General features: G+C 40.8%; 1 protein-coding gene across 1 annotated transcript in view; it reads left to right on the top strand.

Annotated features, from left to right (window-relative positions):
- Positions 1-26,570, top strand: part of LOC122450481 (fatty acid desaturase 2-like protein FADS2B) — a 914,319-nt gene that overhangs the window by 35,707 nt on the left and 852,042 nt on the right. The window lies entirely within an intron of this gene.

The raw sequence follows: 26,570 nt of genomic DNA, 5'->3' as shown, positions 1-26,570 counted from the left end.
GTTTGTGTTTCCTTGTTAATTTTCTGTTTAGTTGATCTATCCATAGTTGTGAGTGGGGTATTAAAGTCTCCCACTATTATTTTGTTACTATTAATTTCCTCTCTCATACTCGTTAGTGTTTGCCGTACATATTGCGGTGCTCCTATGTTGGGTGCATATATATTTATAATTGTTATATCTTCTTCTTGGATTGATCCTTTGATCATTATGTAGTGTCCTTCTTTGTCTCTTTTCACATCCTTTATTTGAAAGTCTATTTTATCTGATATGAGTATTGCGACTCCTACTTTCTTTTGGTCTCCATTTGCATGAAATATTTTTTTCCAGCCCTTCACTTTTAGTCTGTATGTGTCTCTTGTTTTGAGGTGGGTCTCTTGTAGACAGCATATATAGGGGTCTTATTTTTGTATCCACTCAGCCAATCTTTGTCTTTTGGTTGGGGCATTCACCCCATTTACATTTAAGGTAACTATTGATAGGTGTGGTCCCATTGCCATTTACTTTGTTGTTTTGGGTTCACGTTTATACAACCTTTCTGCATTTCCTGTCTAGAGAAGATCCTTTAGCATTTGTTGAAGAGCTGGTTTGGTGGTGCTGAATTCTCTCAGCTTTTGCTTATCTGTAAAACTTTTGAATTCTCCTTCATATCTGAATGAGATCCTTGCTGGATACAGTAATCTAGGTTGTAGGTTATTCTCTTTCATTACTTTCAGTACGTCCTGCCATTCCCTTCTGGCCTGGAGGGTTTCTATTGATAGATCAGCTGTTATCCTTATGGGAATCCCTTTGTGTGTTATTTGTTGTTTCTCCCTTGCTGCTTTTAATATTTGTTCTTTGTGTTTGATCTTTGTTAATTTGATTAATATGTGTCTTGGGGTGTTTCGCCTTGGGTTTATCCTGTTTGGGACTCTCTGGGTTTCTTGGACTTGGGTGGCATTTCCTTCCCCATTTTAGGAATTTTCAGCTATTATCTCCTCGAGTATTTTCTCATGGCCTTTCTTTGGTCTTCTTCTTCTGGAACCCTATGATTCGAATGTTGGGGCGTTTCACATTGTCCCAGAGGTCCCTGAGGTTGTCCTCATTTCTTTTGATCCTTTTTCTTTTTTCCTCTCTGCTTCATTTATTTCCACCATTTTATCTTCTACCTCACTTATCCTATCTTCTGCCTCCGTTATTCTACTCTTGGTTCCCTCCAAAGTGTTTTTGATCTCATTCATTGCATTATTCATTTTTAATTGACTCTTTTTTATTTCTTCTAGGTCTTTATTAAACAATTCTTGTATCTTTTCAATCTTTGTTTCCAGGCTATTTATCTGTAACTCCATTTTGTTTTCAAGATTTTGGATCATTTTTATTATCATTATTCTAAATTCTTTTTCAGGTAGATTCCCTATCTCCTCCTCTTTTGTTTGACTTGGTGGGCATTTTTCATGTTCCTTTACCTATTGGGTATTTCTTTGCCTTTTCATCTTGTTTAGATTGCTGTGTCTGGAGTGGGCTTTCTGTATTCTGGAGGTCTGTGGTTCCTTTTTATTGTGGAGGATTTACCCAGTGGGTGGGGTTAGACGATTGGTTTGTCAAGGTTTCCTGATTAGGGAAGCTTGCGTCAGTGTTCTGGTGCGTGGAACTTGATTTCTTCTCTTTGGAGAGCAATGGAGTGCCCAGTAATGAGTTTTGAGATGGGTCTATGTGTTAGGTGTGACGTTGGGCAGCCTGTATGTTGACGTTCAGGGCTATGTTCCTGCGTTGCTGGAGAATTTGCATGGTATGTCTTGCTCTAAAACTTATAGACTTTTGGGTGGTGGTTGGTTTCAGTGTAGGTATGGAGGCTTTTGGACAGTCACTTATTACTTAAAGTTCCATGTAATCAGGAGTTTTCTGGTGTTCTCAGGTTTTAGGCTTACGTCTCCTGCCTCTGGATTTCAGTTTTATTCTTCCTGTAGTCTCAAGACTTCTCCAAATATACAGCACTGATAAGAAAACTTCTAGGTTAATGGCGAAAAGATTCTCCCCCATTAGGGACACCCAGAGAGGTTCACAAGAGTTACATGAAGAAGAGGAGAGGGAGGAGGGAGATAGAAACGAGCAGGAGGAGAAAAAGGGGGACTCAAGAGAAGAGAGACAGATCTACGCAGCTGTCTGTTCCCAGAGTGTTCTCCGTAGCCCAGTCACCTACAAAGATTCACAGAATTGGATTGGGAAGAGAAGGGGAAAGGAGGAAATAGAGGTGTTCTGAGGTAGAAAACAGAGAGTCAAGACTGGGAGAGAATAATCTTCGGTTTAAAAATAGGGCTTCTCTTTTTTTTTTTTTTTTTGTAAGGTTATAGTGTATTGAAAATGAAAATTAAGGAGTAGTAGAGGAGTACTAGAGGACTTTAAAAGAAATAAGAGAAAAAGAAAAATAGAAAATAGAAGAGAAAAAGGAAAGAAAAAAGAAAGAAGAAAAAAGAAAAAAAAAAGAAAAAGAAAAAAAGAAGAAAAAAAAAAGAAAAAAAAATTTTTTTTCCCCTAATTAAAAAAATCGTAAAAATCTATGGAAATGAAAGTTAAGGAGTAATGGGGGAGTAATAGGGGATTTTAAAGGAAAATAAAAGAGAAAAAATAAAAAAGAAAAAAAAAAAGAGAGAGAAAGGTAAAATTATATCTAGGAGTTTCTCTGGAGCTGTTGCGGTCAGTGTGGGTTCGGCTCAGTTTCAGATAGCTCCTCGTTCCAGCTTACACTTCTCGATATCTACAGGCCCCTTACGGTGTAGTCGGTGTTTCCTAGAGGGATTTTAATCTGTTGCACCAGTCCCTTCTGAGGCGGTTCCCTTTGTTTATTTGGCTTCTGTTTGCCGTCTCTTCAGAGCCTCATTTCCACCCTGACACAGGCGGGCGGAGGTGGACTCTTATTCAGGTGGCTAGTTCCGTCGCTCTGCGGGGAGGGGCTGGCACTGCGGGGAGGGGCTGGCGCTGCTTTCTCCGTCTGCGCTGCTCAGGCTCCCGGCTGCTCTATATGGAGCACGCCCCGCGCTGTGCGAGGTTCCAGCCCTCGGGTGTTCCACAGAAGCGCGGAACGAAAAGCTGCGCCTGCCCCCTGTGCCTTCCCCATCAGAGCGGTCCAGGCAGCGAAGGGCTTGGTGGGCGCACTCTCCCCAGGTGTGGAGTGCCCACTCCCTTCCGCGGACCCAGTTTCAGTTTCCGCTGGCGCCAGTTGGGTGCACGCGCCTTCTGCCCTCCGCGTCTGCGCCGGTCGGGTGCCTGCGCCCTGTGTCTCGCGTGACCTTCCCCTCCCCGCTGCCTCCTGCCTCCGGCGGGGCTGGGCCGGTCCACAGCCTGCGAGCTCTTCTCTGGATTTTCTGGGTCTCTTTGTTCTGCGAACAGCCGGCAGTGTGTTCGGGCCGGTTAATTTACTCTCTCTCTTTTGGTCTCCCACAGTTCAAGTTGGCAACTCACAGAAGCTCCCTCTGATTGTCCTCAGGGCGCTCAGGCCCGGACCCTACCCCAAGCAATGTCGCCTAAGATTCCCTTCCCGGGACGGATCTCCGTCCTTAGCTCTTTTGTCTCACTTTTTATCTTTTATATTTTGTCCTACCTCCTTTCGAAGACAATGGGCTGCTTTTCTGGGCGCCTGATGACCTCAGCTCGCGATCAGAAGTTGTTTTGCAAAGTTTGCTCTGCGTTCAGTTATTCTTTTGATGAATTTGTAGGAGAGAAAGTGGTCTCCCCAGTCCTACTCCTCCGCCATCTTGGCTCCTCCCCCCCAGAAACACTCAGTAACTTTTCAAAGCGAAGGAACTCTTTTCTCTCTAAAGAGCTATTTGTTAATTCATTCATTTCTTTGATCATGTATTTAATGAGTACATACTTCTATAAGTCCGTCTTGTCAATGCTATGGTCTTCCAGTGGTTATGTATGGATGTGAGAGTTGTACTATAAAGAACACTGAGCACTGAAGAAATTATGCTTTTGAACTGTGGTGTTGGGGAAGAATCTTGAGAGTCCCTTGGACTACAAGGCGATCCAACCAGTACACATCCTAAAGGAGATCAGTCCTGAATGTTCATTGGAAGGACTGATGCTGAAGCTAAAACTCAAATACTTTGGCCACTTGATGAGAAGAGCTAACTCATTTGAAAAGACCCTGATGCTAGGTAAGATTGAAGGCTAGAGAAGAAGGGGAAGACAGAGGATGAGATGGTTGGATGGCATCCCAGACTCAATGGACATGAGTTTGAGTAAACTCTGGGATTTGGTGATGGACAGGGAATCCTGGCATGCTGCAGTCCGTGGGGTCACAAAGAGTCAGACATGACTGAGCGACTGAACTGAAACTGATAGGATCAGATGACATGATCTTCACTTTTTGAATCCTGAGTTTTAAGGCAGCTTTTTGACTTTCCTTTTTCACCTTCATCAAGAGGATCTTTGGTTCCTCTTCAACTTCTGCCTTATAAGTGGTATCGTTTGCATATCTGCAGCTGTTATTATTTCTCCTGGCAAACATTATTTCAGCTTGTGAGTCATCCAGCCTGGCATATTATTTAATGTACTCTGCATAGAAGTCAAATAAGGAGGGTGAAACATACAGCCTAGCATTTCACATGATATACTCTGAATAGAAGTTAGATAAACAGTTCAGTTCAGCTCAGTTCAGCCACTCAGTCGTGTCCGACTCTTTGCGACCCCATGGATCGCAGCACGCCAGGCCTCCCTGTCCATCACCAACTCCCGGAGTTTACTCAAACTCATGTCCATTGAGTCGGTGATGCCGTCCAGCCATCTCATCCCCTGTTGTCCCCTTCTCCTCCTGCCCCCAATCCCTCCCAGCATCAGGGTCTTTTCCAATGAGTCAACTCTTCGCATGAGGTGGCCAAAGTACTGGAGTTTCAGCTTCAGCATCAGTCCTTCCAATGAACACCCAGGACTGATCTCCTTTAGGATGGACTGGTTGGATCTCCTTGCAGTCCAAGGGACTCTCAAGAGTCTTCTCCAACACCACAATTCAAAAGCATCAATTTTTCGATGCTCAGCTTTCTTCACAGCCCAACTCTCACATCCAAACATGACCACTGGAAAAACCATAGCCTTGACTAGACAGACCTTTGTTGGCAAAGTAATGTCTCTGCTTTTTAATATGCTATCTAGGTTGGTCATAACTTTCCTTCCAAGGAGGGAGCATCTTTTAATTTCATGGCTGCAATCACCATCTGCAGTGATTTCGGAGCCCAAAAGAATAAAGTCATCTGCTGTTTCCACTGTTTCCCCATCTATTTCCCATGAAGTGATAAGCAGGGTGTTAATAATTAAGCAGAACTTAAATAAGGTTGCCAGGGTAATCTCTCCAATCTGGAGACACGGTATATTACCCCATCCATCATTCATTCATTCACTCATGTTTCTTTCAAACATTAGAAAAAAACGAAAGCAGCAGAGGCAGAACAAAAAGAATAAATTGAAATATGGAAGAGCTGTTGCCAGCCCTCAGAGGCACTAATAAATACCTACTCTGTGCCTTGGAAAACTGAGCAGTAGCCACAGGAATGGAAAAGGTCAATTTTCATTCCAATCCCAAAGAAAAGCAATGCCTAAGAATGTTCAAACTACTGCACAATTGCACTGATCTCACATGCTAGCAAAGTAATGCTCAAAATTCTGCAAGAGAGGCTTAAATAGTATGTGAACTGTGAACATCTAGATGTGCAAGCTGGATTTAGAAATGGGAGAAGAACCAGAGATCCAATTGCAAATATCTATTGGTCATTGAGAAAGCAAGAGAGTTCCAGAGAAACAACTACTTTTACTTTATTGACTATGCCAAAGTCTTTTACTGTGTGGATCATAATAAACTGGAAAATTCTTGAAGAGATGGGAATACAAGACCATCTGACCTTCCTCCTGGGAAATCTGTATGCAGGTCAAAAAACAAGTTAGAACTGGACATGGAACAACAGACTGGTTTCAATTTAGGATAGTTCAGCAAGGCTGCTTATTTGTACATTGTCACAATGCTTATTTAACTTATATGCAGAGTACATCATGTGAAATGCCAGGCTGGAGGAAGAACAAGCTGGAATCAAGATTGCTGGAAGAAATACCAATAACCTCAGAAATGCAGAGCACATCACCCTTATGGTAGAAAGTAAAGAAGAGCTAAAGAGCCTCTTGATGAAAGTGAAAGAGGAGAGTGAAAAACTTGGCTTAAAGCTCAACATTCAGAAAACTAAGGTGATGGCATCCAGTCCTATCACTTCATGGCAAATAGATGGGGAAATAATGGAAACAGTGAGGGGCTTTACATTTTGGGCCCCAAAATCACTGGAGATGGAGACTATAGCCATGAAATTAAAAGATGCTTGCTACTTGAAAGAAAAACAATGCCCAACCTAGGGAGCATATTAAAAACCAGAGACATTACTTTGCCAACAAAGTCCCTTATAGTCATACTATGGTTTTTCCAGTAGTCGTGAAGAATTGATGGTTTTGAACTGTGGTGGTGGAGAAGACTCTTGAGAGTACCTTGGACTGCAAGGAGATTCAACTAGTCAATCCTAAAGGAAATCAGTCCTGAATATTCATTGGAAGGACTGATGTTGAAGCTGAAACTCCATTCCTTTGGCCACCTGATGTGAAGAACTGACTCATTGGAAAAGACCCTGATGCTGGGAAAGTTTGAAGGTAGCAAGAGTAGGGGACGACAGAGGATGAGATGGTTGGATTGCATCACTGACTTGGACATGAATTTGAGCAAGCTCCACGAGTTGGGGATGGCCAGGGAAGCCTGGCGTGCTGCAGCCTTTCAGGTCGCTAATAGTCGGACACAACTGAGCAACTGAACTGAACCAATCTGTGACTTGGAGCAATTTCTTAAATTATCAGGGTCTGTTTCTTTATTTACAAGATATGGACCATACACCAAGCTTTGATCTACTAGCATTTGTATTAAGTAATAAATATTAAAGACACTGGTACATTTCAAAGTGCTTTTTAAGCTGAAGTCATTGCTATATAGATACTGAAAAATACCATCAGTTAATTGTCCACTGTATGGTACTGCAAGATACAAATTTGAACAAGGCACATTGCCTGCCGTGTGCTTTTAACAATCTAATGCAGTAATGCTCCAGGTTCACCTGATTTACTCTCTGCTTACTGCTCTGACTTATCAGAAATCAGTTTTCTTCATGCTGGGGGAAAGAAAAAATTCCAATTGAGGACAATCACAGGGTTTGATTTCAGTCTCTTCCCTTGAAATGAATCATTTGATCATCTCCAATAACCTGACCCATGAAAGCAACACCTGCACAAAACTTTATTTCCTCAAACACCAGGTATATGAGAAATATAACACATGCAGGGGAGTGGAAATGGATCTCACAGAAAGCAAATGTCTCTGCAAACTCACATCTTGGACATCTCTGGTAAGGTCTTAAGTGCAAAGCAGAATCTTTAAAGACTTCCTTGTACAATGTCTGCAATATTGTATATAAATCTCCCAGCTTGTACACCTTGTTAATTTAGTCTACATCTGTGCAGTGGGAAACTTAAGTAATCAACCAGATAATGAACACCTGAAAATTTGCCATTTAGAGGCCTGAATTACTCAACTCACCTGGTGACATTAGGCAAAGTGATTGGGAAAAAACTCCTCTCCACCTCATTATGCTAAAGCCACACACACACACACACACACACACACAAACCCACACATGAAATGTTATCTAATATGACATCATAATATACAACTTAAGTTAAGCCTGCCCCTGGCCCCAGTCAGCTTAGAAGGGAAGAAATGGAGTGCAACAGAAGAAATATGTGAATTAGAGTTTAATTTACACTACTGCACACATATTCAGCTTCCCTGATAGCAGATTGTGTTTAGGGTCTAAGTACTTTAAATATTTCTCTATAAAATCAGAAAACAAGGGTTTTTAAAAAAAACAACTATTTACATGAATAAAGAAAAATTACATTTTTTTTCTCTATTTTCTGCTTCGCCAAGTGAAATTAAGCTCGAAGATATTACTTTTCTTAGGGAGGGGGGAAAAGTTTCTCTGCAGAGAATTTGTAGAGGGAGAAGATAATTAGACTCCTTTCTGATAAGATATGCAAATGGATTGTGAGTGATTATCTGACACCAAGGAGCAAGCAGCTGCAGAGATGCTTTCCTCCTGAACTTGCACCTTAGAGAGGACAAGGTTCTTTGGTTTCTGTCTGTTGTGGAACAAAACCAGAGTGAGATTGTAATGCGACTGGGGAAACACTGAACGTCTTATTAAATGTAGAAGGTCAATCTAGGGAGCAGAAAAGTGGCCTTTCTTTGAAAAATTCTTCAAATTTTATTTAATTCTTTCTTTAAAAGCGACTGAACAACAACTGCAAATGCTTCCTATATGAGGTAATTCATGCTGCTAAGGTTAAACAAATAACCTGAGAAAGGACCTGAAAGAAGTATGTGAAGAGATAATAGCTGAAAACTTCCCTAACATGAGAAAGGAAACATTCACCTGAAGTCCAGGCAGCAGAGTCCCCAGCAGAACAAACCCAAATAGGAACACACTGAGACACATAGCAAGCAAACTGACCAAAATTAAAGGCGAAGAAAAATTACTAAAAGCAACAAGGGAAAAACAACAAATAATATACAAGGGAAACGCCATAGGATTATCAGCTGATTTATCAGCAGAAACTCTATAGGCCAAAAGGGAGTGGCATGACATATTAAAATAATGAAATGAAAGGCCCTAGAAGAAGGAATACTCTAAGCAGCAAGGCTCACTCTCAAATTTGATGGAGAAATCAAAAGATTTACAGACAAGCAAGAGCTAAGGCAATTCAGCACCACCAGAACAGCTTTGCAAACAAATGTTAAAGGAACTTCTCTAAGAGGGAAAAAAAAAAAAAGGACCACAACCAGAAACAAGAAAATTACAGATGGAAAAGCTCACCAGTAAAGGCAAATATAGAGTTGCTGCCATTCTTTAGTTGCCACGTTGTGCCTGATTCTTTGTGATCTCATGGACTGCAGAATGCCAGGCTTCCCTGTCCTTCACTATCTGTCAGAGTTTGCTCAAACTCCTGTCCATTAAGTCAATGATGCCATTCGACCATCTTATCCTTTGTTCCCACTTCTTCTCCTGCCCTCAATCTTTCCCTGCACCAGGGTCTTTTCCAATGACTTGGCTCTTTGCATCAGGTGGCCAAAGTATTGGAGCTTAGGAGCTTAGGCTTCAGCATCAGTCCCTCCAATGAGAGATTTCTTTTAGCATTTCCTCTCAATTCCTCTCCAATGAGTTGATTTCCTTTAGGATTGACTGGTTTGATCTCCTTGATGTCCAAGGGACTCTCAAGAGTCTTCTCCAACACCACGGTTTGAAAACATCAATTCGGCACTCAACCTTCATTATGGCCCAACTCCGCATTCGTGCATGACTACTGGAAGGGTGGGACATCATTGGCACACAATATAACATCAAAAGCAGCAACTGTGATAAAGAGCACAAGTGCAGTGTACTGGAAATGCATTTAGAATTAAAAGACCAACAACTTAAAGCAATCTTGTTTACATACAGACTACTGTATCAAAACCTCATGATAACCTGAAACCAAAAATCTGTTGGGTTGGCCAAAGAGTTCATTCAGATCTTCAGACAAACCCAAATGAACACTTTGGCAAACCCAATACAACAGATACACACACAGATAAAGAAAAAGGAAGTCACACACAACACTAAACTTAGCCATCAAATCACAAGAGGACAAGGAAAGGAAGAAAAAAGGTCTACAGAAACAAATCTGAAAGAGTTACCAAAAATGGCAATAAGAACATGCTTATCAATAATTACTTTAAACATAAATGGATTAAATGCTCCAACCAAAAGACACAGACTGGCTGAATGGGTAAAATCACGAGACCTGTATGTATGTTGTCTTTAAGAGATCCACTTCAGATCTAGGGACAAATACAGACTGAAAGTCTGTATGGGTGGAAAAGGGGATCCCATGCAAGTGTAAATCAAAGGAAAGTGGCAGTAGCAAAACTCATGTGAAACAAAATAGACTTTAGAATAAAGACTAGTATAAAAGACAAGAAGGACACAATATAATGATCAAGTGATCAACCCAGGAAGAAGATGTAATAATTGTAAACATATATGCACCCACCATAAGAGCATCCCAATACATAAGTGAAATATAGCCAAAAAAAGAAGGGAAAATGACAGTAATACATTAATGGACAGATCATCCAGAAAATAAATAAGGAAACACAGACCTTAAATAACATGTTAAGTCAGATAAACTTAATTAATACTTATAGAGCATTCCATTCAAAAGTAGCAGAATACACATTCTTCTCATGCGCACACGGGAACATTCTCCAAGATTCACCACATGCTGGGCCACAAAGCAAACCTCCGTAAATTTAAGAAAAATCAAAATCACATCAAGCATCTTCCCCAACCACAGCACTGTGAAATTAGAAATCAACCACAAGAGAAAAAAAAAAAAAAAAAACTGTAAAGCAGCTGGAGGCTAACTAATACGCTACTAAACAACCAGTGGATCACAGAAGAAATAAAACAGAAAATCAAAAATCACTTGGAGACAAATGAAAATGAAAGTACAATCATCCAAAACCTAAACGATGCAGCAAAAGCATATCTAAGAAGAGAGTTTACAGTGACGCAGTCTTACCTCAGGAAGGAAGAAAAATCACAAGCAGCCTAAGACAACCTGACATTATACATAAAGCGAATAGAAAAAGAACAAGCAAAACTCAGAGTTAGCAGAAGGGGAGAAATCAAAAAGATCAGAACAGAGGTAAATGAAATAGAAATGAAGAAAATGATAGAAAAAATCAGTGAAACTGAAAGTGGTTCTTTTAGAAGATAAACAAAATTGATAAACCTCTACTTAGACTCATCAAGAAAAAAAGAAAGAGGGCTCAAGTTGATAAAGAGATAAATGAAAAAGAAGTTACAACAGACACCCTAGAAATAAAAAGCATCATAAAAGACTATTACAAGCAACTACAAACAACATGCCAACAAAACAGACAACCTGGAATAACTGGACAAATTTTTAGAAAGGAAGAATCTCCCAAGACTGAAGCATGAAGAAACAGAAAATGTAAACAGACTAATCACCAGTACTGAAATTGAAACTGTGATTATAAAACTCCCTCTATTTGCTACATCTTTATTTATTCATCTGTGTATGGATGGGCACATAGGTTGCTTCCATAGCTTGGCAATTATAAATTCCGGTGCATATATCATTTTTGAATTAGTGTTTTCATTTTCCTTGGATATATACCTAGGAGTGAAACTGATAGTTAATGTGGTAGTTCTACTTTTACATTTTTTTTCCCATAGATGTCATAAATTGAAGATTCCTTCTTGAAATATCCAATGGCTCTGCTCAAACTCAGGGGGAAAGTTGGAGGGTCATTAGGATGAAGCTTGACAATAAACTGATATGTAACGAAATTAGTCATAGTGGAATAACACTGTGTCAAGCAGAAAGAGCTTCAGCTATGAAGCCAACCACAACCAAGTTCAAATCCTAATTGAGTCACTTTCCAGCTATGTGACCTTGAGGAGTTCATATCTATTCTGAAACTCATCTGCAAAATGGGGCTGAGGACCAACTGTTAAGACTGACTGAGAAACTGTAATTAACATTTTGGAACACAGCAGTTGTGCAATAAAAGGTAAGAACTACGAGAATCAGAAGATCAACTGCAGTACTGAATGCAAAGGCATGAATCTGCCACTTGCAACAGCAAATGCTTCTTAGAAAACCACAGTTTGGGTCTTTAGTTTATCATCTGAAGAGTTTGTTAGGCCTTCAGAAATCACCTTTTGCACTTCATGAGAATTTGCTTAGCAGACTTTGCAATCAGACTTAAAGATTATGTAAATGATACAAGAATTTTAACAGCACATCCAAAAATAAGTGAGTGCACCGAGAATTAAAGACCTAACGACACTCTGACCAGGTGAGAAAGAGCAGGCAGGGATCTCTCTAAATCAGTCACAAGGCTTGGCACTGCTAAGGTGAGACAGGAGCTGGGGGTTAAGTGGGGCTTGCACTCACCCCCTCACCTCCATCACAGAAAGCATATATGAAGAGTAGAGTGTGCACAACTCTGGGCCTTAGCCATCCACTGAACCAGTCATTCACTCTGTAAGTGAATACTGAACATGAGTTAGTGCCTGGTTTGAAAATTGCAGAAGTGAAAAAGGCATGCTCCTTGCCTTCAAACAATTGATGATCTAGAGGAGGAAAGAGACAACAGTGGCGACAGAAACACAAACAAGACGTGACCAAAGCAATAATCTCACCGTGCCGAAGCAATCGTGAGAACACAAAGAAGGAGTTTCTATCAAGATTGAGCATGAAACAATACAAGTGTTTGCTTAAACTGAATTCTGAAGAATGAGCAGGAGTACCCTAGAAAGGCAGGGTGGTGTGGACTAACATAGGCATGGTGACTTTGTGATGTCACACATAGACCTTAACAGGAGTGCAGAAGGAGTGAGCAGGTGGGGACAGAAAACCACTGTGAGCAGAGGTCACACACGTGGCTTTTCCTGTGTGTCACCTGAGAACGCCTTGCAGGCTGTTTGGAAGATATGTTCACAGGAGATAAATATTTATTATGAAATATCATATTATCTGAAGATTTAATCTGGTATGTAACAGAGACAAGTATTTATTATGAAATATCAAATTATCTGAAGATTTAATCCCATAAGCAATAGAGCAGATTGAGAAGTATACTTTGTCTATGGTTAAGGGAAAACAATGAAGACCCGACTTTACCAGAAAAAGGAAACGAGACGGGGTTTCTTTTTATCTAAGAGCTGGGGAAAAGAAATCTCAGATATTATCCAATGCAGTGTTCAATGATCAGCCAAAAAATAGCTTTTGATTTCTAATTCAGTATTCTTTGGGATCACTGAGTCCTTGAGAACAACATTAATGCAATCATTGTGAGATGAGGACATGGAGACCCCAAACAGAAAAATGGTTGTGCAATGCATCCAGCTAATCAGCAATGTTCAACCTACCATGCAATTTCACTCATTTCACAAGCTAGCAAGGTAATGCACAAAATCCTTCAATCAAGTCTTCAGCAGTATGTGAACCAAGAAGTTCCAAATATACAAGATGCATTTAGAAAGGGCAGAGGAGCTAGAGATCAAATTATCAAACTCCATTGGATCATAGATAAAGCAATTGGAATTCCAGAAAAACATCTACATCTGCTTCATTAACTACACTAAAGCCTTTGACTGTGTGGATCACAAAAACTGTGGGAAATTCTTAAAGAGATAGGAATACTAGACCAATTTACGTGCCTCCTGAGAAATCTGTATGTCAGTCAGTTCAGTTCAGTTCAGTTGTTCAGTCGTGTCCGATTCTTTGCGACCCCAAGAACCGCATCACACCAGGCCTCCCTGTCCATCACCAACTCACGGAGTTTACTCAAACTCATGTCCATCGAGTCGTGATGCCATCCAACCATCTCATCCTCTGTTGTCCCCTTCTCCTCCTGCCCACAATCCCTCCCAGCATCAGGGTCTTTTCCAGTGAGTCAACTCTTCGCATGAGGTGGCCCAATTATTGGAGTTTCAGCTTTAACATCAATCCTTCCAATAAACACCCAGGACTGATCTCCTTTATGATGGACTAGTTGGATCTCCTTGCAGTCCAAGGGACTCTCAAGAGTCTTCATAACACCACAGGTCAAAAGCATCAATTCTTCACTGCTCAGCTTTCTTTATAGTCCAACTCTCACATCCATATATTACTACTGAAAAAACCATAGCCTTGACTAGACAGACCTTTGTTTGCAAAGTAACATCTCTGCTTTTTAATATACTGTCTAGGATGGACATAACTTTCCTTCCAAGGAGTAGCGTCTTTTAATTTCATGGCTGCAATCACCATCTGCAGTGATTTTGGAGCCCAGAAAAATAGTCAGCCACTGTTTACACTGTTTCCCCATCTATTTGCCACAAAGTGATGGGACCGGATGCCATGATCTTAGTTTTCTGAATGCTGAGCTTGAAGCCAACTTTTTCACTCTCCTCTTTCACTTTCATCAAGAGGCTCTTTAGTTCTTCACTCTCTGCCGAAACAGTGGTGTCATCAGCATATCAGCAGCTGCTGCTGTTAAGTCCCTTCAGTTGTGTCTGACTCTGTGCGACCCCATAGACCGCAGCCCACCAGGCTCCCCCTCCCTGGGATTCTCCAGACAAGAACACTGGAGTGGGTTGCCATTTCCTTCTCCAATGCGTGAAAGTGAAAAGTGAAAACGAAGTCTTCAGTTGTGTCCGTCTCTTAGGGACCCCATGGACTACAGCCTACCAGGCTCCTCCATCCATAGGATATTCCAGGCAAGAGTACTGGATGGGGTGCCATTGCCTTCTCCATCTGCATATCTGAGGTTGCTGATATTTCTCCCGGCAATCTTGATTCCAGCTTGTGCTTCCTCCAGCCAAGCACTTCTCATGATGTACTCTGCATTTAAGTTAAATAAGCAGGGTGAAAATATACAGCCTTGATGTACTCCTTTTCCTATTTGGAACCAGTCTGCTGTTCCATGTCCAGTTCTAACTGTTGCTTCCTGACCTGCATACACGTTTCTCAAGAGGCAGAACAGGTGGTCTGGTATTCTCACCTCTTTCAGAATTTTCCACATTGTATTGTGAGCCATACAGTCAAAGGCCTTGGCATTGTCAATAAAGCAGAAATAGATGATTTTCTGGAACTCTTTTGCTTTTTTGATGATCCAGCAGATGTTGGCAATTTGATCTCTGGTTCCTCTGCCTTTTCTAAAACCAGCTTGAACATCTGGAAGTTCACAGTTCACGTATTGCTGAAGCCTGGCTTGGAGAATTTTAAGCATTACTTTACTAGCGTGTGAGATAAGTGCAATTGTGTGATAGTTTGAGCATTCTTTGGCATTGCCTTTCTTTGGGATTGGAATGAAACTGATCTTTTCCAGTCCTATGGCCACTGCTGAGTTTTCAAATTTGCTGGCATATTGAGTGCAGCACTTTCACAGTGTCGACACCGAATTTCACAATTGGTCGACACAGAAATCAGATTGATTATATTCTTTGCAGTCATATGGAGAAGCTCTATACAGTCAGCAAAATCAAGACCGGTAGCTGACTGTGGCTCAGATCTTGAACTCCTTATTGCCAAATTCAGACTGAAACTGAAGAAAGTGGAGAAAACCACTAGACCATTCAGGTATGACCTAAACCAAATCCCTTATACCGTAGAAGTGAGAAATAGATTTAAGAGACTAGATCTGATAGAAAGAGTGCCTGATGAACTATGGATAGAGGTTCATGACATTGTACAGGAATCATACATCAAGACCATTCCCAAGAAACAGAAATGCATTAAAGCAAAATGGTTGTCTGAGGAGGCCTTACAAATAGCTGTGAAAAGAAGGGAAGTGAAAAGCAAAGGAGAAAAGGAAAGATATACCCATTTGAATGTAGAGTTCCAAAGAAGAGCAAGGAGAGATAAGAAAGCCTTCCTCAGCAATCAATGCAAAGAAGTAGAGGAAAACAATAGAATGGGAAAGACTAGAGATCTCTTAAAGAAAGTTAGAGATCCCAAGGGAACATTTCATGCAAAGATGAGCACAATAAAGGACAGAAAAGGTAGGGGCCTAACAGAAGCAGAAGATATTAAGATGAGGTGGCAAGAATACACAGAAGAACTGTACAAAAAAGATCTTCATACCCAGATAATCACAATGGTGTGATCACTCACCTAGAGCCAAACATCCTGGAATGTGAAGTCAAGTGGGCCTTAGGAAGCGTCACTACGAACAAAGCTATTTGAGGTGATGGAATACCAGTTGAGCTATTTCTATGCAGAGCACATCATGTGAAATGCCAGGCTGAATGAATGACAAGCCAGAATCAAGATTGCCAGGAGAAATAACAACCTCATACATGTCGATGATATCTCTTCTATGGTAGAAAGTGAAGAGGAACTAAAGGGCCTCTTGATTACAGTGAAAGAAGGGTGAAATAGCTGGCTTAAGACTCAGCATTCAAGAAATGAAGATCATAGTATCCAGTTCCATCACTTCGTGGTAAATAGAGGAGGAAAAACTAGAAACAGTGTCAGATTTTATTTTCTTGGGCTCCAAAATCACTGCAAATAATGACTGCAGCCACGAAATTAAAAGACACTGTTCCTTGGGAGAAAAGCAATGACAAACCTGTTAAAGAGCATATTAAAGAGCAGAGACTTCACTTTGCCAGCAAAGGTCCATATAGTCAAACTATGGTTTTTCCAGTAGTCGTGTATGGATGTGAGATTTGGATGGTAAAGAAAGCTTAGCACTGAAGAATTGCTGCTTTTGAACGGTGGTGTTGGAGAAGCCTCTTGGGAGTCCCTTGGACAGCTAGGAAATCAAACCAGTCAATCCTAAAGGAAATTAACAGTGATTATGCATTGGAAAGACTGATGCTGAAGTTGAAGCTCCAATACTTCGGCCACCTGATGTGAAGTGCTGATTCGTTGGAAAAGACCCTGATTCTGGGAAAGATTGAGGGCAGGAGAAGGGGGCAACAGAAGATGAGGTGTTTGGAGAGCATCACTGACCCAGTGGACATGCTGCTGCTGCTGCTGCTGCTAAGTCGCTTCAGTAGTGTCCGACTCTGTGCGACCCCATAAATGGCAGCCCACCAGGCTCCCCCATCCCTGGGAATCTCCAGGCAAGAACACTGGAGTGGGCTGCCATTTCCTTCTCCAATGCATCAAAGTGAAAAGTGAAACAGAAGTCTTTCAGTCTTGTCCGATTCTTTGCGACCCCATGAACCGCAGCATGCCAGGCCTCCCTGTCCATCACCAATTCCCGTAGTCCACACAAACCCATGTCCATTGAGTTGGTGATACCATCCAACCATCTCATGTTCTGTCATCCCCTTCTCCTCCTGCCCTCAATCTCTTTCAGCATCAGGGTCTTTTCAAATGAGTCAGCTCTTCACAACAGGTGTCCAAACTATTGGAGTTTCAGCTTCAACATCAGTCCTTCCAATGAACGCCCAGGACGGATCTCCTTTACAATGGACTGGTTGAATCTCCTTGCAGCCCAAGGGAATCTGTTTATCACAGTTTCGGCACTACCTCTTTGAATAGGCAGCTACCAGTATCACGACTTTCAGGATCTTTAAATACAGACCATTCATAATTCACAATGGTACAATTTATGTTTATGGTGAGAGTTTCAGCTTCCAGTTTATCTTGAACTAAAACTAAGTCTGTGGAAAGCAAACAGAAAGGGTCAGGATAAATGAGGCCAGCTTACAATGATAAAAAGAGGGCTTTTAAAAATCCCACATTCTCTGGCCTTGTCGTATTACTGATTCATGCCTTCTCACATAAAAGAGGGGTTTGTCTTACAGTCTGATTAGATAGTATCTTGAAACTTCTGAGTCAAAAGTAAGAATTGTTGTTTTGTTCACTGGAAGACGGTGGTAACTGATTTTTCACCAGGAAATTTTAAAAGCAGAGCAATTAGTTTGTGCTGTTCTTTACATACATGTGATCCTGTCATCAGTAGTCCCTGAATGAATGGCAATTGGATGTTATCTAAAACACACTTAATGGAATAAAAAGCCTTGTGCTAAAACTGGGAGATGAATGAACTGTAGGGTGTGGGAATTCAAGAAATTCTAAAAACTTATTTGTTCAGTAAAATTATCTGGGGGACTTTCAGAAAATGCAGAATCTGGAAACTCCATCTTGAACTAATGGAATCAGAATTTCCACAGGCTGACACCCAGAATTCTACATTTACAAAAGCTTTCCAGATAACTCATAATTATCTAATCCACCCAAGTAAATTTTTGCAACAATTTTCAGAAATGAAGATTCTAAGTTCAAATGATGACATCAACTATGGCAATCAATTATAATCCTACATGAGATATAAGAACTAGATCTGCTGTCCCTTTCCTTCCTCCAGATATTTCTTCTTTTTAGGACCCTGACTATTTATTCATTGAACAAATAATTCTTAAATGCCTATTCTGCTAGAATTGAAAATATGATAGTGGACACAATAGAAATGATTATTTTCTCATGGAGCCTGTTGCTCTCAGTCACTGGAATACTACAAGAGATCTATTCAGGAAATTTTCCTGAATTTAGAATCCTGACTTTTTCTTACTGGTATTTCCTCAATTTTTCCACTTGCTACAGATAAGCCTGTGGGCTTCCTGGCCCAAGTGGTAGAGAGCAACTGTGGTCAATAGCTCTTAAATTTACATATCCTCCATTCAAAATAATAGCTAATTCCAAAAGAAGTTCTCTGGCTCAGCTGGAGCTGAGTAGCTCTCCTAAATCAGCCTCCGTGGTTTAGAGGAGAAGGGTCACATTACAGAGACATAGTTGCTCCAATTGAACTACATCATAAGAGGATGGGCATTTCTATTAGAAAGAGATGATGGATAGACAATTAAATGCATTCCAAAAACACTTCTCTGAGGACAATTCATTTATGCTGCTTACTGTCTGAATTTTGGCTCTGCTCAAATAATTAAGCTCTTATAGTCATTCTTTCATTATTTATTCATAAAGCATTTATTATGCATTGACCTGATCCCAAGGATAAAGAGAAGCAAGAATTGTGTAGAGATTAGCAGTGAAGGCAAAGTGAAGTGAAGTCGCTCAGTCGTGTCCGACTCTTTTGCGATTCCATGAACTGTAGCCTACAAGTCTCCTCCACCCATGGGATTTTCCAGGCAAGAGTACTGGAGTGGGTTGCCATTTCCTTCTCCAGGGGATCTTCCCAACCCAGGGATCGAATCCAGGTCACCCACATTGCAGGCAGATGCTTTACCGTCTGAGCCACCAAACAGGCTGCTGCTAAGGCACTTCAGTCGTGTCCGACTCTGTGACCCCATGGACTGCAGCCTACCAGGCTCCTCTGTCCACGAGATTTTCCAGGCAAGAGTACTGGAGTGGGGTGCCATTGCCGTCTCCATAATGAACATTAGTAGGTAGCAAAATATACTAAGTACTAAGAAAACACAAGAGAGTTAAAGAAATCTTCACATTACTTTAAATGAGTCTTAACGAATATATAGACATTTTCCTGGCCAGGTAAAGTGAGAAGGTTCCCAAACAAAGCAGACTATAGAAACAAAGATTTGTGCGGCAGAAGGAAGTTTCACGATCGAGAAGTAACTATGGCTAGAAGACTAGTCATTGTGGAAGTGATTTGCCAGTCCTGCCACTGTGGGCTGTGTGCATACGAGCAAGTTAATAAAGCTTTTAGTACTTGTCCCAGGACTGTTGTGAGGATTAACTTTTCTAATGCATGTGAAGGGTTTAGAATACTGCTGGTGCATCTTTGGTGCTTAATAAATGTTTGATTATTGTTATCACTGTCAAATCATCATCACTATCATTTCAAACAAATGTGCTCTTCCTGGGAGTGTTTCTTTTACTTGTGAGAGGAGAGCCCATTTTGTTTATCATCATACCACAAATATCGTGGTTTGGGTGTGGCCCAGGGTGCAAAGGAGTAAGTTCAAAGATCATGTACATTAGGTTGCTGATAAGGTCATGGTAGATGTCAAAGACTTAGCTGAGGAAATTCCATTCTTCAAAAAACCACATGCTGCTTTTATGCAATCATATACTCCCACCAAGAATTACCAATTCTACTTGGTTTCATAAAAGATTTCTACTGACTATACCTGTCATTCAGCCCAGTCCCCACCATGGAGTCTATAAACCAGGACCCAACTTCATTCTTTCAGAATAATGTTCCAAAGCATGAACCAATCTCAAAAACACACCACCACACCACAGAGACAGCTACATTCCAAGTTCACAATTATTTCCTGTGAATTCTTAGGACTTTGGCTCAAGGGCTGAGACCAATACTCCCTTAGGTTTTAGTAGGAGTTAGAGAATTGTTTCTATTCCTGCCAATCCTTTATCTCTTTGTCAGTTACCAACCATGAGGACAATATCATTTTGAACCAGAAAAATCTATCCCCAAACCACTGTCCTTGTTGATTCTTTTATTTCTAGCTTTGCAGAGGACCCCAACTTTGCTTCTTCTGTACAAATAGGGCTTTTTCTATTAAAATTTGCCAGTCACTGTCTAGGTGGTCAGAATGCAGATATAAAGGCCATGGTCCTTAGTAAGTGTCCCTGGGTGAAAGTCAGATGATTAAAATGAACACATACAATGTTGTAGGAACCAGCACAAAGCCAGCACAAAATAGACACTCAACATGAGCATGTTCAGATGAATTTTGTTTCTTATACTGAGCCATAAGACATTAATTATATTTGGCTTGACATTTAAAAATCAGCAATTATATGTGATTCCAACTGATGAAGGTTCTGATGGGATTAATTATTGGGTATTGTTGGAGTATTGGAAAATATTTACATGGACTAAAGACCTGGCTTTTAAAAATTCAACATTTTTCCTTGTTAGAAAAGCAATATATCAGAGAAGAATCTTAAAGAATAAGTTCATTTGCACAATCTCTCCACTTTTACTGCCACTCCTCGTGTGTAATCCATCATCACCTCTCCCTTGGAGTACTGCAAGAGCTTCTTAACTGGCTTCTCCGCTTTCATTCTTCTTGAACTTGCGTATGAACTTGGGTGAACATCCATGTACACACATGTACAATGGACAGGAGTTTGAGAAAGCTCCAAGAGATGTTGAAGAACAGGGAAGCCTGGCGTGCTGCAGTCCATGGTGTCACAAACAGTTGGATAGGACTGAGAAACTGAACAACATGAAATAAAAGAAATAAAAGAAAAAATAAACACATAAGAGACTTCCCTGGTGGTCTAGCAGTTAAGGGTTCACCTGCCGATGCCGGGGACACAAATTCAATCCCTTGTCGAGGAGGATGCCTTATGCCATGGAACAACTAAGCCGCAACTGCACACAACTACTGAGCCCACACTCTAGGGCCAACAAGACACCTGCTGAAGCCTGTGAGCCTAGAGTCCACACTGCACAGCAAGGAGGCCATTTCAACAAAGACTGTCCCTTGCTCACTGCAACTGGAGAAAGCCCCTGCTCAGCAATGAAGACCAAGCACAGTGAAAAAGAAAATAAATACATAAATAAAAATAAACTCATGAGACCTACTTAAAAGCTTTCCACAGCAAAGGAAACCATCAATAAAACAAAAAAGACAACTTACTGAATGGAAGAAAATATTTGCAAATGATATGAGCAAAAAGGGATCCAAACAACTCCACATAAATGACTCATACAACTGAACATCCAAAAACCAAACAACCCAGTTAAAATATGGGGAGAAGAAATGAACAGACATTTTTCCAAAGAAAATATGCAGATGGCCAACAGATATATGAAAAGATGCTCAACATTGTTAGCCATCAGGAAAATGCAAATCAAATCCACAATGAGGGTTAAAGAAAAAAGAAAAAAGAGACAAAACCCCAAATTGTAAATAGAAACAAGAACAAAGTAACATATACACACAAAAAAGAAATGAAATCAGAATAAAAAACAAAACAAAATGTAAGAGAACAATCAAACTAAAGAAACCAAAAAGGAAATCAAACAATTTTAAAAAGCTAAACAAACAAACCATAAAACAAAACCAAGCAGAGTGCCAACTGAAGAATAAATCACAGAAAGCAAAACAGACAAAAATTATCAGAAATAATTAAAAAATAATTGAAAAGATTAAAAGCTGAAATATTAACACTTTTAGAAATAAGGATGGTCCTTGAGAATTTGGGCTTCCCTGGTGGCTCAGATGGCAAAGCATCTGCCAGCAATGAGGAACACCCGAGTTTGATCCCTGGGTTAGGAAGATCCCTTGGAGAAGGAAATGGCAACCCTCTCTAGTATTCTTGCCTGGACAATCTCATGGGCAGAGGACCCTGGTAGGCTACAGTCCATGGGGTTGCGAAGAGTTGGACATGACTGAGCAACATCACTTTCTTGAGAATATTATACGAAGTGAAAAAAATCAAGCAGAGAAAGACAGATACCTTATGATTTCATTCCTTTGTGGATACAAAAATAAAATAATTTAAAAACAAACATACAGAACAGTGCAGTGGTTACTCGAGTGAAAGACGTTGGGAGGATGGTAAAATGGGTAAAGAAGGTCAGCACCAATACAGTATATTAACATATATATAAGGAATTTAGAAAGATGGTAACAATGGCCCTATATGTGAGAGAACAAAAAAGACACAGTATAGAAGTATAGAACAGTCTTTTGGACTCTGTGGGAGAAGGCGAGGGTGGGATGATTTGAAAGAATAGCATTAAAACATGTATATTATCATATGTGAAACAGATCACCAGTACAGATCCGATGCATGAATCAGGGTGCTCAGGGCTGGTGCACTGGGATGACCCTGAGGGATGGGATGGGAAGGCAGGTGGGAGGGGGTTCAGAATGCAGAACACGTGTACACCCATGACTGATTCATGTCAATGTATGGTAAAACCCACTACAAGATTGTAAAGTAATTAGCCTTCTATTAAAATAAATAAAAAGAAAAAGATGAGAAAATAAAAAGAAGGTCAACTGTATGGTGACTGATGGAAAATAAAACATTTGGTGGTGAGCGTGCTGTAGTGTCTCAGAAGGTGAAATATAATTTTCCACACCTGAAATTTGTATAATGTTATAAACCAAGGTAACCTCAATAGGGTGTTACAAACATTTTAAAGTCACAATGCTTTCTTCAGAAATGTAAACCCTTGGGGAGAAAGCCCAGCGGTCAGAAGCGCACTCCGCTGTGTGACTAGGGCGCTCACACCTGGTTCCGTGGCAACCAGAAGGGGAGGGGAGATGCGAGGGGTGTGATCGTGCCCGCGGCTGATTCTTGCTGATGTATGGCAGAGAGCCACAGGATTCTGTACGCAATTATCCTGCAGTTCAAAAATAAATTCAGTTCAGTTCAGTTGCTCAGTCATGTCCGACTCTTTGCGACCCCATGAACCACAGCACGCAAGGCCTCCCTGTCCATCACCAACTCCTGGAGTTCATGCAAACTTCTGTCCATCAAGTCGTTGATGTCATCCAGCCATCTCATCCTCTGTCGCCCCTTTCTCCCCCTGCCCCCAATCCTTCTCAGCATTAGTGTCTTTTCCAGTGAGTCAGCTCTTCGCATCAGGTGGCCAAAGTATTGTAGTTTCAGCTTCAACATCAGTCCCTCCAATGAACACACAGGACTGGTCTCCTTTAGGATGGATTGGTTGGATCTCTTTGCAGTCCAAGGGACTCTCAAGAGTCTTCTCCAACACCACAGGTCAAAAGCATCAGTTCTTCACTGCTCAGCTTTCTTTATAGTCCAACTCTCATATCCATACATGAATACTGGGAAAAAAAACCATAGCCTTTACTATACAGAACCTTGTTGGCAAAGCAATGTCTCTGCTTTTTAATATGCTGTCTAGGTTGGTCATAACTTTCCTTCCAAAGAGTAAGTGTCTTTTAATTTCATGGCATCACCATCTGCAGTGATTATGGAGACCAAAAAAATAAAGTCAACCACTGTTTACACTGTTTCCCCATCTATTTGCCATGAAGTGATGGGACCAGATGCCATAATCTTAGTTTTCTGAATGTTGAGCTTTAAGCCAACTTTTCCACTCTCCTCTTTCACTTTCATCTAGAGGCTTTTTAGTTCTTCTTCACTTTCTGCCATAAGGGTGGTGCCATCTGCATATCTGATATTATTGATATTTCTCCCTGCAATCTTGATTCCAGCTTGTGCTTCCTCCAGCCCAGAGTTTCTCATGATGTACTCTGCATAGAAGTTAAATAAGCAGGGTGACAATATACAGCCTTGACGTACTCCTTTTCCTATTTGGAACCGGTCTGTTGTTCCATGTCCAGTTCTGTTGCTTCCTAACCTGCATACAGGTTTCTCAATTAATTAAAAAAAAAAAAGTAATCTGAGAAAACCAGAATAAAAGGAAAATTTCCAATCTTAACAACAACAAAGAAAGAACGTTTTCCAATTCCAAGAGGCGTTCATATCCTCCAAGAGATTTTGAAAGCTTCTGCTCAAGCGTTGAATGAAAAACAACTCTTCCTTTCAATGGGAGAGAGCTAATGCACCTGACCCAGCATGATGCCAGTGTAGGCAGTCAGCAGAGAAGGAGCCCAGTCCCTCCTCCAAGGGGTCAGGTGACACCGTCCTCTGGACTATGATTGGCTCCAGCTCTTGACTAAGGGACATTTAATGATGAATAAGAACACTGCTAAACGATCAGCCAGCAGAGAGAGAGAAGAGAGAAAGGTAGACTAATCTTGGGTGCGGGAAAAGGTAGTACAGTCTTCATCAGGACAAAAAAAAGACTCAGGACAGAGAAGTGAGACGCTGGGAAGGAGCTCACTATCAGCTTTGCCAAGAGTCAAGTAGACTAAAATGTTTTCTGTGTAGGCTTCTTACTTCATGGAATAAAAGGAGAGGGAAAAGGTCATTCTGTAGTTCAATCAGGTGAGAATTAGAAAATCTTGGTATCAAGCCAGAAATTCTAAAAGTACAGAGGCAATAATGTTTGAAGAAAAGCCTAAGGGCAATGGGAGCCTTGTAGACGAGAACTAGCTGTACCTAGGTGCGAGGCATCAGGCAAACGGGAAACCAGGAGCAAGTGGGAAAGCCAGGCTCTCTGCAAGGCAAGAGGCAAATGATAAGTGCGACTTGCCCAGAAAAAGCCTCAACAGGTACAGCTGGCAGGAGATCCAGAGACACAGTCAGGAGACTGACCAGTGGCTGGTGATCAATCGCAAGGTGTACGATGTTACTGGCTGGGCGGACAGGCATCCCGGTGGGCGCAAGGTCCTCAACCACTACTCTGGGGAAGACGCCATGGTAAGGAACACGAAGTCTGCCCTCTCTCTCTCTGTTCCAGCTGCTGGGTGGCTGGGACCTTGGCCGTCTTTCCAAAAGCATTTCAAGTATGTGTTCAAGCTCCACGATCACTCATCTCCTCCCAAACCAATTTTTCAAGATTCCTATCCAGCAAAAAGTTGAAAGCTAATTAAGCCTCAAGGTCTAGCTATTATTTACACTAGGTTTGGGGTGAGCTCAGATGCTGACAGTAGATACTATGTGTTATTTCAGGTTTTGGTTTCTGTTCTTGCCATTATGTTTTTTTGTTTGTTTGTTTTGTTTTGCTTTGAAATGAAGTCATTGTCTTATAAGAAGAAAGTTACAAATAAGTGAGGAAAATCTGGAAAAAAAAGTCTTCACTCAAGTAGAAATTTCTCAGACTCCTACAACTGGAGTGCGTGAAACAGACAGCAATACATCGGGCGAGCATTAAAATGTTGAACGATGTTGAAAGGGTACAGTGACAGAGGCTTTTAGACTTTGTAGAGTTCTTTTTTGTTGTGTAGTTCATTCAATGTGATACAGGTAACACAACCCACTTTTATGGAAGAAGTAACTGAAATCACTGGTTAAGTGACTGACCCAAGTTCACCCAGCCAGCAGATCTCAGATTCAAAACACTTATCTTTCTTAACTTTCAGTCTTAACCACTTTCCTTCACTGTTTTTCCTCGTAACTCTCCTCCACCAAAATAGCTGAAAAAACACTTTCAGTGGATGCCTAAAATACCACGTGTCATGTGTGTTAAGTCGCTTCAGCTGCGTCCAACTCTTTGTGTCCCTATGGACCACATTCCGCCAGGCACCTCTGTCCTTGGGATTCTCCAGGCATGAATACTGGAGTGGGTTGCCATGCTCTTTTCCGGGGGATCTTCCTGACCCAGGGATCGAACCTGTATCTCTTACCTCAACAGCATTGGCAGGAGTGCTCTTACCATTAGCACCACTTGGGAAGCCCAAAGACACCATAGACACATTCAAATGCATGACCTCACTTAAACCTCATCATAAGGAAAGTGAATGGTATTCCCATATTAAAGATGGAAAAAACTGATACTAAAACATGAAAATAATGTATCTCAGACCACACAGATAACAGTGACAAATTTTTAAATCAGATAGGTTTTTTTTACCATAAAGCCCTTTATAGCTGATCTTAAAAATAAAATTTTCATTTAATATTGAAGAGGGAGGTTTCTCAATCCTTAAAAGCATTTAGGAATCCACTCTAAAATATTCTATAAGAAAGTTGATTTTAGCCCAATTAGGAACTTTTTCTCCACATTATACACATGAAGAAATGGATAATAAAAGGTGTTAAATAAACTAATTCAAGATCAGAAAATTAGCATGTTATAGAGAAGAAATTTAAACAGATTTTTTTTATGTTACCCTTGTTGTTTTCATGTTAGTATATAATTTTTCCAACTGCTGTCAAAGCATAGGATTAAAAATATTGATTCATGAAATTCTGCTCTGTGAGTGTTACCTGACTGATAAAAATAGAATACACAAGCATATGGCAAGTTTGCAAAAAAATAAAGATTTTGATTTTTGACACTAGCAACATCTTCTTTCCCCAATTCTCATCTTCCCCAAATTTCTCAACTTCTCTGTCTAATCAGGGTCTTCTACCATCTTCTCATCTTGATTCTGCAGTCAAAGAAT

The sequence above is a fragment of the Cervus canadensis genome, chromosome 11 (assembly GCF_019320065.1).
Source record: "Cervus canadensis isolate Bull #8, Minnesota chromosome 11, ASM1932006v1, whole genome shotgun sequence".
NCBI classification, from domain to species: Eukaryota; Metazoa; Chordata; class Mammalia; order Artiodactyla; family Cervidae; genus Cervus; species Cervus canadensis.
The sequence above is the reverse complement of the archived record's forward strand: the minus strand, read 5'-3'. Positions and strand labels throughout refer to the sequence as shown.